Consider the following 23,504-nt stretch of genomic DNA (forward strand, 5'->3'; position numbering starts at 1 on the left):
GATGTGGTATACCTAGACTTTAGTAAGGCATTTGATATGGTCTCGCATGATATTCTTATCGACAAACTAGGCAAATACAATTTAGATGGGGCTACTATAAGGTGGGTGCATAACTGGCTGGATAACCGTACTCAGAGAGTAGTTATTAATGGTTCCCAATCCTGCTGGAAAGGCATAACGAGTGGGGTTCCGCAGGGGTCTGTTTTGGGACCGGCTCTGTTCAATATCTTCATTAACGACTTAGATATTGGCATAGAAAGTACGCTTATTAAGTTTGCGGATGATACCAAACTGGGAGGGATTGCAACTGCTTTGGAGGACAGGGTCATAATTCAAAATGATCTGGACAAATTGGAGAAATGGTCTGAGTTAAACAGGATGAAGTTTAACAAAGACAAGTGCAAAGTGCTCCACTTAGGAAGAAAAAATCAGTTTCACACATACAGAATGGGAAGAGACTGTCTAGGAAGGAGTACGGCAGAAAGGGATCTAGGGGTTATAGTGGACCACAAGCTAAATATGAGTCAACAGTGTGATGCTGTTGCAAAAAAAGCAAACATGATTCTGGGATGTATTAACAGGTGTGTTGTGAGCAAGACACGAGAAGTCATTCTTCCGCTCTACTCTGCTCTGGTTAGGCCTCAGCTGGAGTATTGTGTCCAGTTCTGGGCACCGCATTTCAAGAAAGATGTGGAGAAATTGGAAAGGGTCCAGAGAAGAGCAACAAGAATGATTAAAGGTCTTGAGAACATGACCTATGAAGGAAGGCTGAAAGAATTGGGTTTGTTTAGTTTGGAAAAGAGAAGACTGAGAGGGGACATGATAGCAGTTTTCAGGTATCTAAAAGGGTGTCATAAGGAGGAGGGAGAAAACTTGTTCACCTTAGCCTCTGAGGATAGAACAAGAAGCAATGGGCTTAAACTGCAGCAAGGGAGGTCTAGGTTGGACATTAGGAAAAAGTTCCTAACTGTCAGGGTGGTTAAACACTGGAATAAATTGCCTAGGGAGGTTGTGGAATCTCCATCTCTGGAGATATTTAAGAGTAGGTTAGATAAATGTCTATCAGGGATGGTCTAGACAGTATTTGGTCCTGTCATGCGGGCAGGGGACTGGACTCGATGACCTCTCGAGGTCCCTTCCAGTCCTAGAATCTATGAATCTATGAATATAAACGTTATTGAATTACATTTAATCCTTCTGGCTACACACAGTTCAAGATGGTGGAGAATCAGCCTGAGAATCTTTGGCCAACATCTTTGGGTCCACTGAGTTGTATTTTACACAGGACACCTAGGGAAGAGACTAAAAGAGGAGGAAGCATAAAACTATCTTTGTATTCCCCAAGGCTTGTGGCCTGAAAAGGGCTGGCTTCACCCCAGCATAAGATGTAGTAGCCTCAGGGCTTCTGTGAACTTATACTGGCTTGTAATATTCCCCTTGGAGATGTTTCACTGTCTGGGGATCTTCAGAGCACAGCACACTTGAGTGACACCTTTCCCATCCCGTGGGGCCCCCTAAACTGGCTCTACACCAGTCACCCTGTTAGGTCAGTTTTGTGTCTCCTTTATGACACAAAGGGAACATATATCGGGAGCTAAGCACAGGTCTACTGATACAATTTACTTTGTTTCAGAGCAGGTGGAGGCACAAACCTCAACACACAAGGACACATTTTAAGATTAAAAATAAAATTGTCAGATTCGATGCAGAATAACCCAGAATGGTAATTACAAATAGCCATGAATATTCAATTCATTCATACTTCATACATCGAACAAAGAAATCTAGGAGGATTTTGGGTTTTTTTTTTTCCACACAGAAAATATCCCTAGAAATATCTGACTGCTAGAGACTACCATCTCCATTAGCACCTTTTTACCACTAGACCAGGGGTGGGCAAACTTTTTGGACCGAGGGCTACATCGGCGTTGCAAAACTGTATGGAGGGCCGGGTAGGGAAGGCTGTGCCTCCCCAAACAGCCTGGCCCCTGCCCCCTATCCGCCCCCTCCCACTTCTGACCCCCTGACTGCCCCCCTTAGAATCCCTGACCCATCCAACCCCCCCGGCTCCTTGTCCCCCAACTGCCCCCCAGGACCCCACCCCCATTCAACCCCCCCTGCTCCCTGTCCCCTGACTGCTCCACTGAAGTCAATGGGAGTTTTGCCAGGACTTCATATCCAATGGAAACTAGGAACTCTATTTAAAGAGTTGGCTGAGAAGATCTCTGGCCTGCTGGCGTTCATTTTGAATAAATCTCGGAATATCAGGGACATTCCATACGATTGGAAGAGTGCTAATGTTCAAAAAGGACAACCAGGATAACCCAGGCAACTATAGGATGGTCAGCATGACAGCAATTGTGGGCAAAATAATGGTAAAGCTGTAACAGGACTCATTTAATAAAGAATTAAAGGATAGGAGTATAATTAATGCCAGTCAACATGGCTTTATGGAAAATATGTCTTGCCAAACAAAGACCTGATTTCATTCTTTGAGATTACAAACTTGATTGATAAAGGTAACCATTAATAAACAGATTTTTGTAGGCATTTGACTTAGTACTGCATGATATTCTGATTAAAAATTAGCACTATACAATATTGATAGAGCATACAGTAAGTGGATTAAGAACTAGCTAAGTGACAGATCTCATAAATATCAATGGGGAATTGTCACTGTAAGGAGGTGTTTTTAGTGGGGTTCCACAGGGATTGGTTTTAGGCCCAATGCTATTCAACATTTTCATCAATGATCAGGAAGTAAATAAAATCACTGCTGTTACCGAAATGTCGGGTTCGCCTAGCTGACAGCCAATAACAGCCAGACAGGGATAAGGAAAAGGTTGCTTTATTCTGCAGAAGAAAGGAGAGCTTTGCACCTTGGTACAAAAACTCTAACTCATACAAAAAGCCAAAGATCTTTTATACACACTCAAACACAGGCCCTGGTCGTGTTAACATTTGATTGGTGGTTAACAAATCCTGCACTTCTGCAATCTGGTTAGTGAAAACTGGTTTGGGACCAGCTCCAACTGCCTTAAGGCTGAGCAGGGAAGACAGTTTAAAAGTTTAGGCTACTGTGTACGTGAGGTGTCTGCTTTCCCCTAATGGCCGCTGGCTGCCATAAAGGCTGCTAGCTGTTAAGGGGGGAGGGTCGCTGCTGACTGTCACACTGCTAATAAAATTTGTGGCTGACACAAAGATTGATGAAGTGGTAAATGATGAAGAAGACAGGGAAACCACACAGAGCCATCTTGATTATTTAATAAGCGGGGCTCATTTAAACAAAATGTATTTTAATACAGTCAAATGCAAAATTACACTTCTAGGAACAAGGAACACAGGCCATACCTACCACATGGGAAACTGTACTCTGGAAAGCACTGACTCTGAAAAGCATTTAGGGATCATAGTGGACAAGCAACTCAACAAGAGCTCCCAGTGCTATGTGGGGTAAAAATGGCTAATATGATCCTTGGATATATAAAAGAGGGGAGTAGCGAATAGGAGCATGAGGGTGATTTTTACCTCTGTATATAGCAATGGCGAGACGGATGTAGGAATACTGCCTACAAACAGTTCTAGTATTCACATTTTAAAAAGGATGTGGAAAAATTGGAGACGGTGCAGAAGAGGACCACAAAAGTGATAGGAAGGCTGGAGAAAATATCTTGCAGTGCAAGCCTTGGAGCTCAATCTGTTTAGTTTATCAAATAGAATATTGAGAAATGGCTTGATTGCAGTGTATCGATTACAGTGTATACCTTCCTATGGAGAAAACAGGGTACTAAAGGGCTCTTTAATCTAGTGGAGAAAGGCATAACAAGGACTAATGGCTGAAGGCTGAAGCCAGACAAATTCCAATTAGAAATAAGGCACAAAGTTTTTTTAACAACAAACTACCAACGGAAGCTCCATCTCTTGCTGTCTTCCAGAAAGGCATCCAGTCTTGATTAGAAGATATGCTTTAGCCAAACCTAAGTTATTGTGCTCAATACAGGGGGAAGAGAGTGAAATGTAATGACCTGTGATATACCAGAGATCAGACTAAATGATATAATGGTTCCATCTTGCTTTAACCTCTATGACTATCAGTTCTTTATATTGCCACCCATCATAGTACAGCACTTTCCATATAAAATCAATAGCAATAGTGAAATACCTAGTGGACATAAAGTGGTCCTCAGCACTTCTCCCTTTGGGGGGACAAAAGCTCTGCTTGGGATCAGTGGTGTAGCCAGGTTCTAAGTGCAGGGGGAGCAAACATAAAAAAGCACCCCCCCTTGGCTCCTCCTCTGGCCATGCCCCCCCTTGGCTCCTCCTCCGGCCGCTCCGTGCCCCCCCACTTGGCTGGCTCCTTCAGCCGCGCCGCGCCCCCCGCCCCCCGCTCCTCCGGCCATGCTGCACTGCGGCCATGCTGCGCCCCCCCCTCGGAGGGGCTCGGGCTGGGGGAAGGGGGCTGGGTGCAGCGCGGCCCGGCCTGGCTGAGGAAGTTTTTAGGGTGCGGTCAAAGGGAGGGGGAAGAAGAGGTGAGAAAGTTTCACGTGCCCCCGGGCAGGACTCACCAGCTGCCGAGCGACCTCGGAGGAAGACATGACACCACGCCGGGCAGCCGCCGCGGGAGGGGGAGGGGAGAGGCGCACGGGAAGCTCCAGGCGGTTGGAATGTAACCGGCAGCTAGAGGGTCCGCGCGCGGGCGGGGCCAAGCAAACGGGCAGGGAGGGGCGTAGTGCAGGGGGGTGCGGTCACGGGGGCGGCCCGAAGGGCGGGGCCGCGCTGTAACCGCTTCGCACCCCTGCCCCGCACGCGGCAAGCTGGAGTCTCGGACGTGACGTGAGCAGCCGGTCGGTCCCCCTCCCCCCCGCCTGTATAATGGGCCGCGAGCTGCTGCCAGGAGATGCTGCTGCTGCCGCATTAGCAAGGGGCAGGGAGCGCTCGGCCGCCGAGCCCTGAGCTGCTGCAGGCGGCCGCGGCGATGTTGGGGCCACGCTGAGCGTGGGGCGCGATGGCCAAGGTGCCGGCCCCCTCGCTCCTCCGGCCATGCCCACCGCGCCCCCCAATGGCTCCTCCGGCCATGCCACCCCCTCCCCATGGCTCCTCCGGCCGTGCCACCCCCACCTTGCCTGCAGGAGCCCAGCGCCGGCCCGGCAGGCCAAGCTTCAGAGCGGAGTGTGGGCTCCACCCGCTGACGCCATGTTAACCCCTAACTAAGGCGCCGCTTTTGGAAAATGTGCTGAGGGGAAGCGGCTGCTTCCCCTGCACCCCCCTAGCTACGCTACTGCTTGGGATAGGGATTTGTCTATCTCACCTGTTGCGAATTGCATTGTCTCTGAACTTTTCTTCATGCTTGGGTAGTGTTTGAAAGCAGTCACCTAGTAATCTTGGACTGTGCATGCTTGAGTACTGGAAGAATGGTTCTGTTTAATATAGCTGGAGACAATAATGGTTCCTTGCATTTCTTATACCATTGCAAACATATTCATGAATAAGTTGAAACAATTATTTTCTGTGCTGTTTTCAATATTGCTTAGTATATCAGTCTAGTGATTTGTTGATGTAACAAGCCAATCCTGTATTCCTTGCCTATTTTCGATTTGGGTATCAAACGAACATAGCACTGGGTCCAATGTGACAACCATCATCTAATGTAAGACCATAATTTAAAGAAAAATAATTTCAGATATCTGCAATCTAGTCAGAAACTGAAACCTGATTGCAACCCCAGTCTATACACTCTCGAGTATTTTCCAGAATATTTTGGTTTTATACTATTTACTGGTAGTTTTTACTATGTGTTGGTATGCTTTAGAATTTGCTACTATCAGTATAAGGAATTATACGTGGTTTGCAAACTACTACAGTTCAGCAGTTTCTCATTTTAACAATGATAGACTATAAAAGCATTTCAATGCAGGCTCTTCTCAGTGCATCCCAGGATACACTAATACTAACAATGGAACATCCAACATATTTAGACAGCCAAGTGTTAAAATAACAAAAATGGTACATATTAGACATTTGCTCTATTTTTTAGATCAGTAAAGCTGCAAAAAACTTTGTGATCCACAGTGAAACTTCAAGAAATTTCCCACAAGTACACCCTGTTCATCTGGCCACAGAAAAAGCAGGGTAGAGCAATACATTACCACAGAAGCAGGATATTGATCCACATTTTAGTAATATCCTGCCATTATGTATCTTGCTCAACTTCACTGTTTTCATTGAATGGGGAAGAAAGTACTTCTCCACAGTGTACCTGCTCCTGAGAGCTGTATAGCACAGCAGGTCTCTTGCGATGCTTTCAGCGAGAGCTATTTTTATAGACCCAGCACTTCCTTTGTGTTCTACAAATCCATTAAAAAATATAGTGTTTATAGATAGGCCTAAAATTTTGACTTCTCTTATATAGGTGCAGAGAGGTAGGGGGAAGAGGAAGAGGGCGCAGGTTGCTTCCTCCCATAAGCCCCCCCACTCCTGTGAAGCCAGCTAGAATGGCAACCAAGCACTCCATTGCACGCTAAGTAGCTTGGTTAATGGAGTTACCCTTAGTCCATGATGCGTTTTGGAGCAGTTGTAAGGATCTCTGCTGAGCCAATGAGCTCTGAGCCCATGTCTGCCTTAAGCAAGCAGAATGGCTCAGGAGATGGCTGTTAAACTGTTACTGTTCCACTAGCCCAGCAACCTCTCTGATGCATGCCTCTAGCAACTAAAACCAGATTTACCCACCAGTGCAGAGATTCTGTTCTCCATACAGTGACTAGGGGAAGCATAAAGAATTAAATATTGTGATTGTTTTTATTTCAAACTTGCATTAGCTGATTTAAAAAGAAAATAAAGCTCAGGCTCCTGTCTGGGGAGAAAACAATGGGTCTTATTGCCAGAGCTTCAGCCAAGGAGCACCCACCACAACTTTGGAACAACTCTGGGCCAGCTGAAACTTCGAGATAGGGATCACCTGGGTCTAGGAAAGGCCATGCTCCTTGCACTAACAGCAGGTAGGAGGTGGCATAGAAGCCTCTATGGCAGCTCAGTGCTACCTGAGGATACATCTATGCAGGGTGGATCCTCTTGTGACTGGTTGCCCCAGCTTTAGGGTTGCTGTGGACAGAAGTGGCACAAAGTTGCCCTAATGCCACCACAGATCTGGTCCTGAAAGTGGCTATCTGGTAGCAGAAGGAGCCAAGGGGAGTTATCTGGTGTGTCTACCAACTAGCAGGATCAGATGGAGAAGGGAGCACGTGGGAGTAGTCGCATAACTAATGGGGAAGAATACATAGGGTTACACAATGCTTCATGGAAGGGATGGGTGACAGGGATAAAGCTGAGGGGTAGTGGAGAAAGGAAGTAGTCATGAATAGGCCAGGAAGAGCACACATGAGGGAAGTGGGTGGAAGGAAGGAAGGAAACAGATAAGGAAGGGGGCCAATGGTAGTTATTGTAAGGGAGAAAATAGACTCTCAATAAGACACTACTGCACAGGCCAAATTATCATACCATCGGGATGTGTTGCAAATTATCACAACTTTATGGCCTTGTTAATTTTTTTAGTCTAGTAAAAAGAATCACTTCTTTTACATTAAAATGTCTAGAAATGTACATAAAACACATATCAAACTCTGTAAGCAATAGGATTACAGCTATTTCTACTTCTTGATTTTCAGATCTGTAATCATAGCTCTCTCACTATAACGTTAACCTTGGAATGAAAAGTAAAAAAAAATGCAGAGGGAGCATATTTTAAAAATGCAAAAGAAATATGCAGGCAGAGGACGAGTATCTACTCTACACAGTAGTTCTGAAGTATCTCAATATCTACCACAGGCAAGCAGAGAGTCTCTAGGCATCAGCTGTTCAATGAGACACAGTAGGTTAGCATTACAAGGCTAAAACATCCACCTTAATTAAAAATTAATTTCCTACGTTCCCAAATTAGGAGTAAAAACTGATAAAATAGCTTCCATTTTCTCAAAAGCTTAAAATATGCCTTAAATACTTGTGAATTCAACCACATTGCTTTGTAATTTAGGAAAAATGTCTACATCCACATTTTATATTTTAAAACAATTCATATGAATATTATAAACTGATTTAATGTTAATTGTTCTGGTAAAATGTGTATACGAATGACTGGCAGAACATTAAGATTCATAAGAAAGGAACATAAAAGAAAAAAATGAATCTATTGTACCCAGTCTATAATTATGTGAATAAGGATATGATGTTAAATGAGCCAAAGGAAGAGCGTGAGACAAATTGACCTAATAGAATATGAGGGTAGTGAAAAATGCATTAGGCCATCCTAATAAATTGTTCATCTCAGCTGGTTTAGTAATTTTATTAATACAAAAGCTAACTAAAAAAGGTCCTTTAAGAATAAGCAGAAGTGTTTTTTGGGGGGGAGGGGGAGTCATTAACTTTCTTCTAACATAAAACATGGGGAGATGGGAACAGTTTAACAGCAATTCTGCCCAGTTCTCTGAGGTGGGCAACATCTATGCTGCTTGTAGAGAAGTGCAGCTGCTCCTCATTTATTATACATTTTGAACTCTTCCCTATCTTCAGGAGCAAGCCTATCCATAAATAGAGAGCTTGTCCCTGTGTTAATAACTATATTTTGCAAGAAGTCATTGGTAATTAGCTACTTGCATGTGGATGTTGGCTGACAAGTAGATTTTATGTTCGAATAGGTCCAGCCTTTTGAATCTTTCCACTACATGCCGATTTGGAAGTCACTGCTGTTTTGACTTCCCTTGGACAGCTGCTGCCACGAGATATTCCAGGATTGGGTGAGAATACGTGTACTCAAATCCCTTGCAAGGGACTTGGTACCTTCTATCTCTATGCCTAGATGTGGCTAGAATTGATGCTGGAGTCTGCCACAGGTCTTTTGCAGGCTCCAACATCCATTTGTTTCTAAGGTTATGTCTACACTACGGATCTTACAGTAGCACAGCTGCACCGCTGTAAGATCTCCTGCGTAGCTGCGCTATGCCAGTGGGAGAGCTCTCCTGCTGGCAGAATTAAACCACCCCCAATGAGTAGCAGTAGCTATGTGGGCAGGAGAACGTCTCCCGCTGACATAGCGTTGCCCACCTCAGCACTTCTGTCTGTGAAACTTAATAAGGTCAGGGGTGTGTTTTTTTCACACCCCCTGACCAACAAAAGTTTTGCTGACAAAAGTGCTTATGTAGCCTAAGTAGAACTAGCCTTCCTGGCATGGAAGGGTGCAGAGTGACCAGTAATTTGGGATTTCTCTACCACCACTTCAAATGGTATGTTGGGAACATCTGCTGCATGTTTAATAAAATTTTGGAACACCTTAAAATCACTGACTGGAGAAGATGTTGAGTTGTTCATTCTGCCTCATATGTGGAGGATGAGAAAATTGCAGCTGGGAATTGTTCTCCCTCATCTGCTTGATTTTTGGTCCCTTTCTCCTCCTCGTGTCTTGCTAGTGCCTGAGTCTGAATAATTGACCTCACTGGAAATGTCTGTACCACATCTTGAGAGGGGGAGCAAGCCGTGGAAGGGGGGGCAATAGCTACTGGCTTGCAGGTATGGGGGTGCTTACCCCAGAGTGTGCAGAAGGGCCATGACTGATGGGCACATGAGTACTGGACTGGTGGACACAAAGGATACCTAGGGACCAGTTCTCTATGAAATCCACACCTTTTTTCCTACATAGAGAGTTGTCCCTGGAGTCCCCATGAGATGAGGGAGAGCTGGGGGGCGGGGGCGGGGGAGAGGGCAGGAGATGAGTCCCTACTGTGCACTAAATGGGGAAGGGAGGTTTGAAAAGGAGAAAAGGATTCCAGGTAGATCATCCTAATACTACATCCCCTCTACTTGAATAGGGGAAGGAATCAGTGCTGTTGATACCTCTTGTCTGCAGTATCAAGGTATCAGTGTCCAGTGGTCAAGTCAGCACCACTTTCAACCTATGCAGCAAAGGTGACTCCAATACTGGGCCCGCTTGGTACGATATATGCTCTAGGTGCCGATAGGGACTACTGCTGCACCGTGTATCACTGATCAAGTTACCAAGGTGACAGCTACCGAGGACATCAGTGCCAGAGGAAGGATGGGCCACAGGTTTAGTTGGTACTGCAGGTACAAAGTTTAGTTGTCAGTACCAACGTGCCAAAAGGTTCTATGCTAGGCTGTTGGATACCCTTCAACTGCAGAGTCTGAGACAAGCCAGACACTTACTGACTCTTGTCTCTCAGCATGGGCTCAGGCCTGGCCCTAATGAACGCAGTCTCTGGCATGTGCACTAAGAGTGGAATCCATGTGGACAATCACTCACAGCAGCTGCCTAAGTTCCTGTAAATGTAGCCTCCTTGCCAATGTGGGTCTTCAGAGGTGCAACTGAACAGAGACATGAATTGAAAGAGAGACTGCCTGCCTGCTTGAGAGATGCCAAGAACCAGTAGGAGCTAGACCAGAAGACCAACTGACAAGCAGTCAATCTACTGGGACTGCTTTGACATGTGAAAAGAGCCCAGACAAACCCCATATTGGGATGAAGAGTTACAGGTGACCAACTGAGTCACTAGCGAGTCTCCACATGCCTGGGACCAAGTTTTGTGGCAGAGATCTGGCTGCAGTTTAGTTACAGTAGCCAGAGAAGAATAGACCCTAGAGTTGCTCCCTCTGGCCAAAGGGAAGGCATCACTTTGTTTCTCTTAGGTAGCAGCCTTGAGACTGACCTGAAACTCCTAGCTGCACAATGGAGAGACTGAACCTCCACTGCACATGTGAGGACTGATTGTCAGATGTGCACATGCGACTACCCTCCACCAGGACCCAGGGGACAACCACGGCTTGGGGCCACCAAGCCAAAAGCATGGGTTGTTGGCTTCCTAGTGAAGACACCAGCCCCTCCCATCAATCTCTAGTCCCAGATAAGGACAGTGGGGAAACTTTGGGGTTAATTGTACTTAGTTTGTGGGCATTTAGTGTTTACCTCTGTGTGATTGCTTGATTACTCACTTATTTGGTATCTGATTCCCTTCCCTGTTTCTTTTCCTGGCTTTTAGATTGATCCTAAACCTTTCAAGGAATAAAACCATAATTTATCCTTACAGGCTGGTCCTTGATTTCCTGTACTTATAAACTGTAAAGCTGTAGAGGTCACAGGGGTTATTAGTTTATGCACCTCGCTGCCAGGAGGAAGAACCTAGTGTAAAGAAACCAGAGCCCATCACTGTTCCTAACGTGAGCCACTGAGCCTGAGGAGGAAGAAATAAGGGTCTGAATCAACCCTGGCGATCAGGGGTGTCCCAGAAGGGGGCTACATAAGAAAACAATTGCTGTCCAAAAATATTTTTGGAATGACCCCAACTGTGAAGTTTTGTGAAGAATTTAAATGTGCTCTGTGCTGAACTAAAAACAAAATGAAGCTGCTCTAATATCAAACATTTCTGAAGACTTGATGCTCCTTAGTATGGATATGAAACAAAAACCAAAACAATGTGAAAACTTCCCTCCCCCAAATAAAGTAATTTTCTTCCGGTTAACATAATAATGCAAGTGAATTTAGCTAAACACAATAGGCCAGATGATGGTCCTTAGCTCAGCAAATAGAGAAGGCCCTCTGCACTGGGATTTTGTCCTTTCTGCATAGAATGAGGGCTCAGGCACCAATTTAGCATCTATCCACCCGTCCCTGTGTTCCCCATGGAGGTTTATGCACATGATCTAGGATCTGTGATGGATGAGGGGCTTGAGGAGATGACCCATCATTACAGCTCTACTCATGAGAGAACTAATTTTGTATATTCTGTATAGCCCATGTATCTAGATGTAGACCCTGGTATTTCAGCTGGCTGAAGTCAATTTTCCAGGGAAACAGGGGACACTGCTCGGGGCACGCCCCTGGAGAGTCTCAAGGTGGGGAGCTTCCTGTCCATCCCAGGGTATCTGCCAGAGGTGGTGACATGTTCTTCTGCCTTTCCCACAGAAGGGCAAACCTTGACCATACCCTGAAAGGACAATGTTTGGGGGGGCAGAGGAAGGTGTCTCTGCAAGCAGATCCTCACAGAGATATCTTCTTTCAAAGACTCTTCTTTAGAGATGATCTGGGCCAATAAGTATACAATCTGCTTAAAAAACAGGGAAAAGACATGTACGAGTTCTCCAAGTTTTATTCTGGAGGATGCATTTCCAAATAGTTTTTGATTGTAATTCTCCAATTAAGCTAATGCAGTGGTGTATAAACTGTCAGTATAACTGAAGATACATGACTTTGCAAATTTCTCAGAAAAACCCAAGACCTTCTGATATTAAATATCCCTTCGAGAACCTTAAAAATTTTATAGGCTTAAGACATCATACGCATCAGAGTATTGTGAATCTTAAATTTTATTATAGTCTTAGAGGACAAGTTGTTTTTATGTAGCTCCATTAAGCATTTTCAAGAAAGATTTTCAAACTGCTTTTAAAATGAGATTTCTCTTTACTTTGTGAAGTAAACAACTCAACCATTATTAATTCTGCAAATTTATTCAGCCTTTAAAGATGAGCAAATATTGTATATCAATCTACCAACATTACAAAACAATTGTGAGGCAGTTAATATTTTACAGAAGATTGCCAATGCATTATTTAGGATTCAGCAGTGAACTTAAATATGGAAAACAAATTATAAAACATTTCTCTAATAGCACTAAACCTGGGACCCAGCCTAGTATTTTTTTTCAGAGAGTTGTGTGTGTGTGCCTCACTTATGAAGCTCTGATTTATTGGGCTCATACTTTGCCCGTTCAGCTGGCACTGGAGTAAAGATGTGTGGCAATGAATTTCTCCTACAATCAAGGACTTATTAAATATCTTCTAGAAGAGGGAGTTAACAGCAGATAGGGGAAGCTGCAGATAATGTTAAATTGAAAAAATACTGCAAATGCCAACAAGGAGAGGGAATAGTACAAGGTGCATCAGGGAGATTAGAAACATGGCAGAAAATACCATGAGATTCATTTTGAAAAAGTGCACGTTAAAACAGTACATCTGTGGGTTTCAGTGTCTAAGAGAAGATAAGAGCTGATTAAAATCATCAAAACGAAGCGCAGCAGTCAAAGCATGAGCAGATTCAAGAGCTACATCAGCATCAAGGTTGGGAGGACTGAGATCACATTCATTTTCAGACCCAACACGAGGAAGCTACATCTCCAGTGTCTATGACTCGAAGTCATAGACTTCTACTGAAGTATAAGAGAGAAATATAAGAGAAGCCATGAGGATAAGATCTTTCTTGGCAGGGAAGAAGTCATTTCCTCAGTCTTTTCGCCCTGTAGCAGGAGCCCATGCTCCCTCTCCCATACCAGGAATAAGGCCAGTAGAATCATGAAGAAAGACTTCCAGAAAAGGAAGTCTTTGCCCCAGGTTGCTTCCTGCCTAGCAACCATTTTATGGTTGATTTATTTTTTTGTTTTACACTGAAATTTTGTTTGACACTAACCTCACATTGGGCAAGAAGGCATTAATAAGTGCCTGTGGGCTCAAACAGCCTCCCTCGGCTACACCTGTAGGATGTGTCAAGCCTGGAGGAGGCAGTCAAAAGGGCTGAATCCACTAGGGGCTGACCTGGAAAGAGCAGATATTAGATTTCACTCAGTGAGTGAAGCCTGGCTGGATTATCTTTATGACAAGCAGACTGGCATCAAGATCAGGAACTACAATTTTATAACGAACAAGAACTACGTACAGAAATGAAAGTTTGTTACCTCTATTACTTGGTGTAGCTGCACAGCCTGTGACAAGCCCTGTTATGGACTTATTGATTTCTGCCCCAGCAGAAAGTGTCATGTGAAACCAAAGCCTACATTTAGATTGTACAGGAAGTGTGGCATCGTCCCTTTTTAGGAAGGCTTTCTACATTTCTTTACTGAACTAAAACACAATTAAATGAAAAACTATTTACAAAGACCATAACTGATTTAACAGCCCTTCAGATTGCTCTAACACAATAATATGTCTCGATCAGTCTCTTACGGTGTTTCAGCAATCTTCCCAATCCACTGTATTGCAAACCCTCTTTAGGCAAGTCCTTGTCTGTAACAGAGCATTCAGTGTCATGATCAAAATTAGGTTAGTTTGTGAATCTTTTTCAACTTATGTCTGTTCTCACCTCACTTCCTTGGCCAACTTGTCACGTATCTTGGCAGATGCTTACAATTCCTTCTTAAGATTTTGCCTTTGTCTGCGATCAGTGAGTATGAGTGAGGTGACTCTTTTGTTCACTGTAGCCTTGACGGGCCAGTGCCCATCTTTCCAAATTCTCACCAAATCTTTGTTTTCTAACAGAAGAGGTCTTGCTCTTTTATTGTATTATTTTGTCTGACTAAACTTTCCCTTTCTATCGGACTCCTTAGTCATCTCTTGTTTTTGTCCCATATCTAATAATTAAGTATTTACACATCTGTTGTAGAGGAGTTCAGCAGCTGACTTTCCACATTGCAGCAGTGTAGGCTCTATAATTGAGTAGTGCTAAACATGGATCTTTTCTTGCATCGATTTCTTTTTTGAGCAAAATTCTTCACTGTATGTACTCCACATTCAGCTAATCCATTGATTTGAGGATATCTGGGACTAGCTGTCCCATGATGATAGTTGTACATTTTAGCAAAGTCCAGGAACTGTGAGCCACTGTATGTTATTACTGTTCTTGGAATTCCATGATGTGCAAATACAGATTTAATGGGCCAAAATACTGTTGCTAGTGTGATATCTTCAAGTATGACTTTCAGGGAAATTGGTAAAGTACTCCATTATAATTAGGTGATCATGTCTTCTCAAATTGAACATGTCAATTCTGACTTTGTCCCATGGAACTGTGAGTTGTTTGTGTGGCATCATTGTTTTTTTCTGCTGGGAATCTCCATACTTATGATATATTCCGCACCTGCTCACCTTTCTTGAATGTCACTATTTATCTGTGGCCAGGTTACAACTTCTCTGGCTCTCCTTTTTGAGTTGGTCATTCTCGGGTGCCTTTATGTATTTGTTGCAATATTTCTCTTCTCATCACTATGGAAATCATGATCTGTGTCCACCTCAAGAGCACTCCTGAGATCACTGAAAGGTCATTTTTATAGTGAGAATATGGAGGTGGGAAGTGATTTCACCCCCACCTCCTTTATTGCTTGTATCACTGCTTATGACATTGCACCTTTACTGTTTGTCTGCATTTCATTCTATATGCCTGGAGATACAGCATGTTACATTTATCATATTCACATGTATATTTACTGCTTGTTCCAGATCATCAGGCTTTGTACTGTCAGAGCATATGCTCTTGAAAGGGTCTGTTATTACCAAGTGGCATCCAGGTTGCAACTCCAGGGTCACATCAGACTTCCATATTTTCAAAAATATTCACTAGTATCCTGGGTGGTTCTTCTCCAAGTCCCTTTCTGTGTATTGCAGTCAGTGGTTTGTGATCAGTTTCTGCTTTGAAGCTATGACCATACAGTTGTGAAATCTTGTACATCCAGTGTCTCTTTTTCAATTTGTGTGTATATCATCTCTGTGACTGTCATCGTGCCAGATGCATATGAGATTAGCAACCAATCAGTTCCATGACACTGTAATGACTGCTCCAAGCCCTCCTTTTGAGGCATCTTGGAAAGTTTGCCATTCAATGGGTCAAAAAATTACAGTACTGTAGCTGATGTCAGAACATACTTTAAATCATTGAACTCTTTTTCATGGTGTGGTATCCATGCCCATTCAGTGACTTTATGGAGATGTCTTAGCTGAGCTACAGTTTGTTATGAACTTGCTGACATAACTCAACGTATCTAGCAGCCTCTGAATTCCCTTTCTATCTTCAGGCCTCAGCATTTTCAGTATTGCCTGAATCTTTGATTCATCAGGCAAGATTCCCTGGGAGGTCAGTCTCTCTTCCAAGTATGTTGTTTCCATTGTTTGAAATTTTTAAGATTAGCTATCCTCAATTTCCATTTGCTGTCCCAAATTACATCAATGTACACTTTCACTACTGCTAGACCCTCTATCATCTGGCTCATGGTATGGTGAAATACTTCTGAAACTGAACATATTCCAAACAGCACTCTTAGGAAACAGTATCTACCAACTGGTGCATTGAAAGTACAATTTAGGGGGCTCTGTGTCCAAGAGGATCTGCCAAAATGCTGTTGATATCTAATCTGCTGAAGAATTTGGATCCTGCCATCTGAAATAGTTCACTTCTCATGGACAAATGTTCTCTTTTTGTGTGTTTGTTCTACTCTTCAGGGTCCATGCTCAGCTGAAGTCCCCCCTCCTTTTTTCTCTGCAATTACTAGGAAGTGAACCCAACCTGTCAGTTCTTCCATTCGCCAAATGACACAATTTGCTGTTATGTTTTGCAGCTCTTCTTCTATCCTCTTTCTTTAGATTTATGGAGCTTTTCTTGTAGCAGGTACCATAGGTTCTGCATTTTCTGTATTACTGGGAGGCACCCATGCCCTGTGAATATCTCTTCATATAATGACAGGTTTCAGAGTAGCGGCCATGTTAGTCTGTATCCGCAAAAAGAACAGGAGTACTTGTGGCACCTTAGAGACTAACAAATTTATTAGAGCATAAGCTTTCGTGGGCTACAGCATCCGAAGAAGTGGGCTGTAGCCCACGAAAGCTTATGCTCTAATAAATTTGTTAGTCTCTAAGGTGCCACAAGTACTCCTGTTCTTCATATAATGCTATTAATACTTTCATATTTGGTTCTATATTGTCTGTCTGTCTCTCTGTGGCATACATCCTCTTAATGAGACCAAGCACTTCTCACACGTGTAAGCCCAAAACTGATTGCTTGACTGCATGTACTACCACAAACTCTTGTTTTATCATTTTCCCTTTCTATTTAAATGTCAGTGTGCACTCTCCCAACACTAGAATTGTTCCTTCATTATAGCCTTTCACAGACACTTTTACGTACTCCTTACATACTCCTTACATTTCTCTCTTCACTTGGTTATGACATTTACTGGTGCCCCAGTGTCTGTGTAATTTGTGCATATTTTAATTAGCCAATCTTTTGAGTTTTCAGCCTCCTCCATTATTGTGCTTAAGAACAGATTTTCCTAGTCATTGAGGAATTGATTTTTGCACTCAATACATGCATTGTCCTGCTCTTTGCACATTTTAGCATAATAGTTGGTCCTATTTAAGTTTCTTCATATTTTTATGAATGCTGGGCATTTCGTATACTCATGCTAGTTGCCACATCACTGGCATTGTTTCCTGCTTTCCATTTTCTATCACTGGCTAATTTAATTTTGATGAACTTTTCTCTTGCTGATTTAAGTTATGGTACCTACAGTCATATGCTCTGTGCCTTTCTCTTGGCTGTGCATGCATGCGCTCTGCTGCTTGGTGTATACGTATTGCCCTCTAGTGTCAGATCCATCTCCTTTAGTAACCCATTCACATATTTTCTTATTGTTACATCCCAGAACAATATGTTCCTTAATGAGTCTTTTAATATTCCATAATGACAGGACTGACTTTTTAGTTTTAAGTATGTGACAAACACCTCTATTGTTTCCCCTTCATTCTGTGTTCTCATCCTGAGCATATCTCATAACTTTTTTTTTCTGGATACATAACAATCCTCAAACCTTTTAATTATTTTTACATTACTATTATTCACTTTCCCCACCACCACCTGTACGAAATGCAATCTGTCTATCTAGGGCAGTGGCTCTCAAACTTTTTTACTGGTGACCCCTTTCACATAGCAAGCCTCTGAGTGCGACCCCCCCTTATAAATAAAACACACTTTTTTATATATTGAACACCATTATAAATGCTGGCGGCAAAGCGGGATTTGGGGTGGAGGTTGACAGCTCGCGACCTCCCCATGTAATAACCTCGCGACCCCTTGAGGGGTCCTGACCCCCAATTTGAGAATCCCTGTTTATTTGCCCTTCTGACTTTCATATACAGCTCAAATTGCTGTATGAACCATTTCTAGGCATATTCAGTATTTCCCCTGATTCTCAGGGCTGGTGGAGGAGTCATGTGCAGTTAAACAGGCTCTGTAGCAGCCATTACAATGTGACCTCTCACTGTGTTTTCCAGCATGCTGTGCCTTCCACTGCTGGTATCAGATAGTATCTTATTGAGCAGAGTAGTGTCAAGATAAACCATTGCTATGAACAGAACTATGGAAATGCGGTAAAAAAAACTTCCTACTGCTGTGTAGCTACAGTCTGCAACTGCCCAGTCCTGGACTTTTTTGTTTCTGTCCAAGCAGGAAGTGTCACATAGAAAACCGAAGACTGAAGAGTGTGTTCAGGAAGTGTGGCATCTGTACACTTCCTGGAGACCTTACCTACAGTGCACACAGAGAGCTGAGATGGGCTGCTGGCAGACAGAGCCTCCCTGAAGGAAGGTAGGCCTGCAACTAGGAGATCAACAATTGGGAAGAAGTGAGGCCACCCAGATTCTCTGTGCTCATGGAAGGGCCTGCAGGGAGTAGGAAGACTCCTGCTGAGTCAGGGCCTGACCTGCTAGGGGAATATAGAATTCTCCTTCAGCAGAATCATCTAGGTGGTAGAAAGTGCTAAGAACCCTGCAGTAAGCCGGTGGAAAAGGCTTAGAAAGGGAAGAGCTGATACACGGTGAACTCAGGAAGAAACTGCAGAAAAGGCCCAAGACAGGGCAAGGTAGAAGTGGTCCAGGGAATCAGTGATGGTTCTGTGTAGCCAGGCCTTGACTGGTTATTAAAGAATTTCTGGACCAGAACCCAATGGCCTGGGTTCCCCTACAAGCCCAATGAGGAAAGTGTAGGAGTATGTGTGGGGCAGAATTGCAAGAAGCAGCAGGCCACTGCAGGGCTGCAGCAGCGGTCAGCAGGGGATGCAAAAGGAGAAGAGCCTGCTGTGTGTGGCCAGCCAGCTGGTGAATCACACAAATGCAGACACTTATCGTGTGATGTCCTATCCCTTTCAATGTTTGAGCACGCCCTATTCCCCAGTGAAAAGCCTTGTCGTCGTGATGGCTTCAGTTTTGCTGCCACAAAAACAAAGTCTCTACAGCAGACAGCTGTGTTGTTAGCTACCCATGTAGCTATCCTTCACTGCTGGGTTCATATGTGAGATATCAGCAACGAAAATCTTCTATCCCATGGGTGTCCAGTGCTCCCACTGCCTGAACAAGAGTAAGAAAATAGATACTATTAAAAAAAAAAAAAAAAAAGAGGAAAAAAGTTCATCTAGAAACAGGGCTGGCAGACTGTTGCGACATTTCGCTTCAGGTACAGCTGGAACAAGCCAGCTAGAGAAGGGGAGGTTGGCAAATACAGTCAGAACACAGAAGGAGTTTTCTGCCATTACTGCCTAACTGTTGCAGAGACAAAGCAGATGTTTTGAGCAATTTGAAGCTTGCAACACCATTCCAGATGGAAAAAGAGCTTCAGCCTTACTGACAGTCATGAGTCCAGAGACATACGGACTGCTACATGACCTACTTGTGCCCAGCATTACAATGTACACTGCAATTACTTCAGCAATGTGTAAGCAAATTCAGAATGATCCTGGCCCAGCTCATTACATGCTTGATCATTGCCTCAGACTCCTTGGACACATATGCATGTGGAATTTGCTGGAACATTAGAAAGTTGTGTGGTTTTGGTCATAGATGACGCATATTCAAAATGACCAGATGTTTTCAGAATGACATCTACTACAGCTATCAAGACCATTGCACATCTTCATACCTTGTTTAGCCAGTTAGGCTTACCATTACAGTTGGTGAGTGACAACGGTCCTCAATTCCTTTCAGAAGAATTTCAGAGATTCCTAGCTTCAAATGGAATTCAGCACATGTTTTCTTCTCCATACCATCCCACTACAAAAGGATTAGCAGAACACTTTGTACAGTTAGTCATACTTTCAGGGCTAACAAGTGTATTTTGATCCATCAGCAGAAATTGGACAATTTCTTGCTTGTCTACAGGAAAACATCACATGCTACTACCCAGGAGTCACCTACAACTCTTTTCTTGGCACGAGCTTTGTGTACTTGTTGGGACCGGATATTGCCTGACTTGTAGCCAAATCCAAATCTATGCAAGTTGATTGACAACGTGAGACTTTGTCATTGTTCTGTTCAAGTGGGAGAGCTATTGTGGACTCACAGCCATGGCTGTGGACTGAAATGGATATCTGGAGAAACTATACAATGCACAGGACCTATTTCGTACATTGTAAAACTATCCAACAGTATTTTATGGAAGCTACATATGGACCAGTTGCAGCCTGAACAAGTACTGGAGTTTGGGGATATTCCAGTACGACTTTCTGTTCCTCCAACTGAGCCTCCTTCCATTACAACTCAATTTTAAGGAGTTGGTAGAAGAATGTTGATACCAGATCCCGTTGATTCCTTTCCGTTGACTGTTCCTTTTGTCCAGGATACTGCTGCACCACCATTACCATGTTATCTCAAGAATGTGAAAACCAATGGTGCACCTGAATTTATAAACTGCTTAGTCAGTGAGTTGCTATTCTAGGGCAGAATAATCCCTTGCAATTTGGGAGTCTGTGGTAGTCCAGCTGCAACTTTTAGTTAGCTAACAATAAACACTATATAGCCTATGTAAACAATAATGTGTGTGTGTGTATGTATTTCCAATTTTTTTTATATATATGTGCATGTGTGTGTATGCGCATTTCCAAATTATTTATTTATAAATTATAAATTATAAATAATTTGGAAATGCATACACACACACACACACACACACGCACATATATATAAAAATTTCCAAATATACATAAAGTAGAATGGAGGAATGTGATGTCCTGTCCCTTTAAATGTTTGAGCAACTCCCCTCCAGTGCAAAGACTCACTTTCATGTTGGTTTCAGTTTTGCTGCCACAAGAATAGAATAGAATCTCCACAGCAGATAGCTGTATCTCTATGTCCTTCTCTCCTGGGTTCAAATATAACACATTGGTTTTCTTAATTTTGTGACTATTATGTGTGAAGGTGTGAAACAAGGAGACACGGTTTCACCAAAACTCTTCACAGCCTGCCTCAAAATGGTAATGAGGTGGATGAACTGGAAGGGTGGAATCAGTGTCAACGGAGAGCAGTTAAACCACCTCAGATTTGGAGACGATATCGTGTTGATTGCCGGAAACACTATCAAACTACAGAAAATGCTGTGAAACTCAACACAAAAAGCAGCTAAGTTGGACTGAAAATGAACCGCTCTAAAATGAAATTTATGCTGTCTGATGCCTTGCCAAAAGCCCAAATAATAGTCAAGGGAGAACAAATAGATGAAGTTTAACAATACGTCTATTTGAGCCAAGAAATTAACATGGACCACGATCAGGAAGGCAAACTCTTGAGAAGACAGAAAGCTGGTTGGCGCGCATTCAATTCTATCAAGGATGTCCTCCAAGGAAAAAATCAACAAGGCAACATGCACCAACCTCTTCAACGGTACTGCCGGCAATGTTGTACGGCAGTGAAACATGGGCACTGACGAAGACAGAGGAGCAACAACTGTCTGTCACAGAGAGGCCAGGATAAAAGGAGAATGGAAGATGTGGTTGTGATTGGCACAATCTAAATGAGGGCTGAAGGACTGATCAATCAAGGTGACTATTATAATAGCACAGGAGTCATGACGGGAAAGGACGATGACTGGAGTTGGCAGCGATTGTCAAAACAGTAAGAGAGGAGTGCTCCACGCAGAGAGGGCTGACAGAGGAAAGGTGATGAAAATTAAAAATAAATAAAATCAGAAATTAAAATCTTATGTTGCATTTTATCCTGTTTATGCTGCCTCATCCACCGTTTGACTATCAGTTGTCTACTTAGAATGTGAGGTTTTAGAGCAGAGATCTACGTTCCTACATATCTGCGAAGTGCCTACCACTTGTGTGCTACATAAATAGTATAGCAGACAATTCCCTGTAATCCTTAACTGCTGTTCAATATCTCTGCTCTTTGAAACTCACTAATTCAACAATTCACTGGAATTGAAAGGTCCCTTGGATCAGACATACTGATTAGATTTTTTTTGAAGAGAAAGGTGAATCCTTCACAGCCCTCAGCACAGAATAAACTGACAAACTTGGGATAAGAAAGTCCCTTCCCACTGAAGGAAGGCTAGAGGATTAAAAGCCACACAAAACACCTTCTCCAGGAACTCTCCCTCATCGAACATTTGTGAATAAGCCAACTGGATTATTACCACAACCGGAGCCATACTCAATACAAGACTGCATTTAATTAATTGCAGCTAGAACAAACACTATGAAAACAGTTCTAGCAATTGCAATCACTGGGTGGGTTTGCTCTACCTTGGCTTACTGGAATGGCACAACTGCATCAGAGGTGCAGAATGAATATAACTGCCTGTAGTGGGGTGAACACCTGCTCCGGCCCTGGAAGGGTTGGAAAAGCCCTGCGGAGGGCTGGGGCTGGGCAAGGTAAAACCCTGGCTGATTGGGGGAAGTGGCTGCAGCTGGGCCACGCCCCAATCAGGCCACAGCTGGCCTATATAAAAAGGCTGTGAGCCAGGAGCCCAAGGAGTCTCTCTCTGCGTTCAGGGAGAGAAGGGCCTGGCTGCAGGGAGCTAGACATAGGGTACCTGTAGTGGAGCAGGGCTGGGGAAAGGCTGAGGAGCTGGGGAGCTCCAGCCTGGATAGCCCCAGGCTGCGGCCTAGTAGGAGGCCAAGGGGTACTGGGGGTTGCAGAGGGCAGCCCAGGGCTAGGCCAAGGCAGCAGGTCCAAACCCAACCTTGCCTGTGATGAGTGGCCTATACTGCTGTCTGCCCCAGGGAACGGGGGCTAGTTGGAGACTGGCAGTGGCCTTATTCTGAGGTGAGGTAGGGATAGTGGGTGGGGGTTCCCCAGGGAGGGGAGACCCTAGTACTGAGGGGTGTACTGCCAGGGGGCAGCACCCCAGATACAAGGGTACCGGGGTCCGGGAGGGACATGGGGGCCAGAGGACAGGCGGATCACCGGCCTGCAGGGGGCGCTCCAGGACGCTGGAAGAGCTAATTCCCGAGACGACCAGCAGGAGGCGCCGCAGGGGTGAGTCCGCTCCTCTACACTGCCATTAAAATATAGAGAAAAAAACATTTTACCACCATGATTAAAAAATAACAAGCAAAGGAAACTTTCTAAAAGCGGGGAGAAAATACAGGCAATTCTCCAACTCCTCATATACAATGACAGGAAACGGGATGGTCGGGCTGCAATTTCTGATGTATGCTCAATTTTAGCATGTGTTCATGCACCACTAGGCACTGATTTTAGGTGGTGTTCAAGTAAATAGGCCTAATTTCAAACTCAGTTTTAAAAGGTAAAAATGACCCATTCCTTTTTATACTGTCGTGGTAAGGAACCTATTTATCTACTTCCAGGATGGCGATTACAAAAAGGAACAAACGTAGAATCACCAATACTCTTCATAAAAAAGTTAAAGCTATGCACAGACTGCTCTAAATATACATCATTCAAATGGAAAAAACAGT

This window comes from Emys orbicularis, chromosome 1 (assembly GCF_028017835.1).
Source record: "Emys orbicularis isolate rEmyOrb1 chromosome 1, rEmyOrb1.hap1, whole genome shotgun sequence".
Lineage (NCBI taxonomy): Eukaryota > Metazoa > Chordata > Testudines > Emydidae > Emys > Emys orbicularis.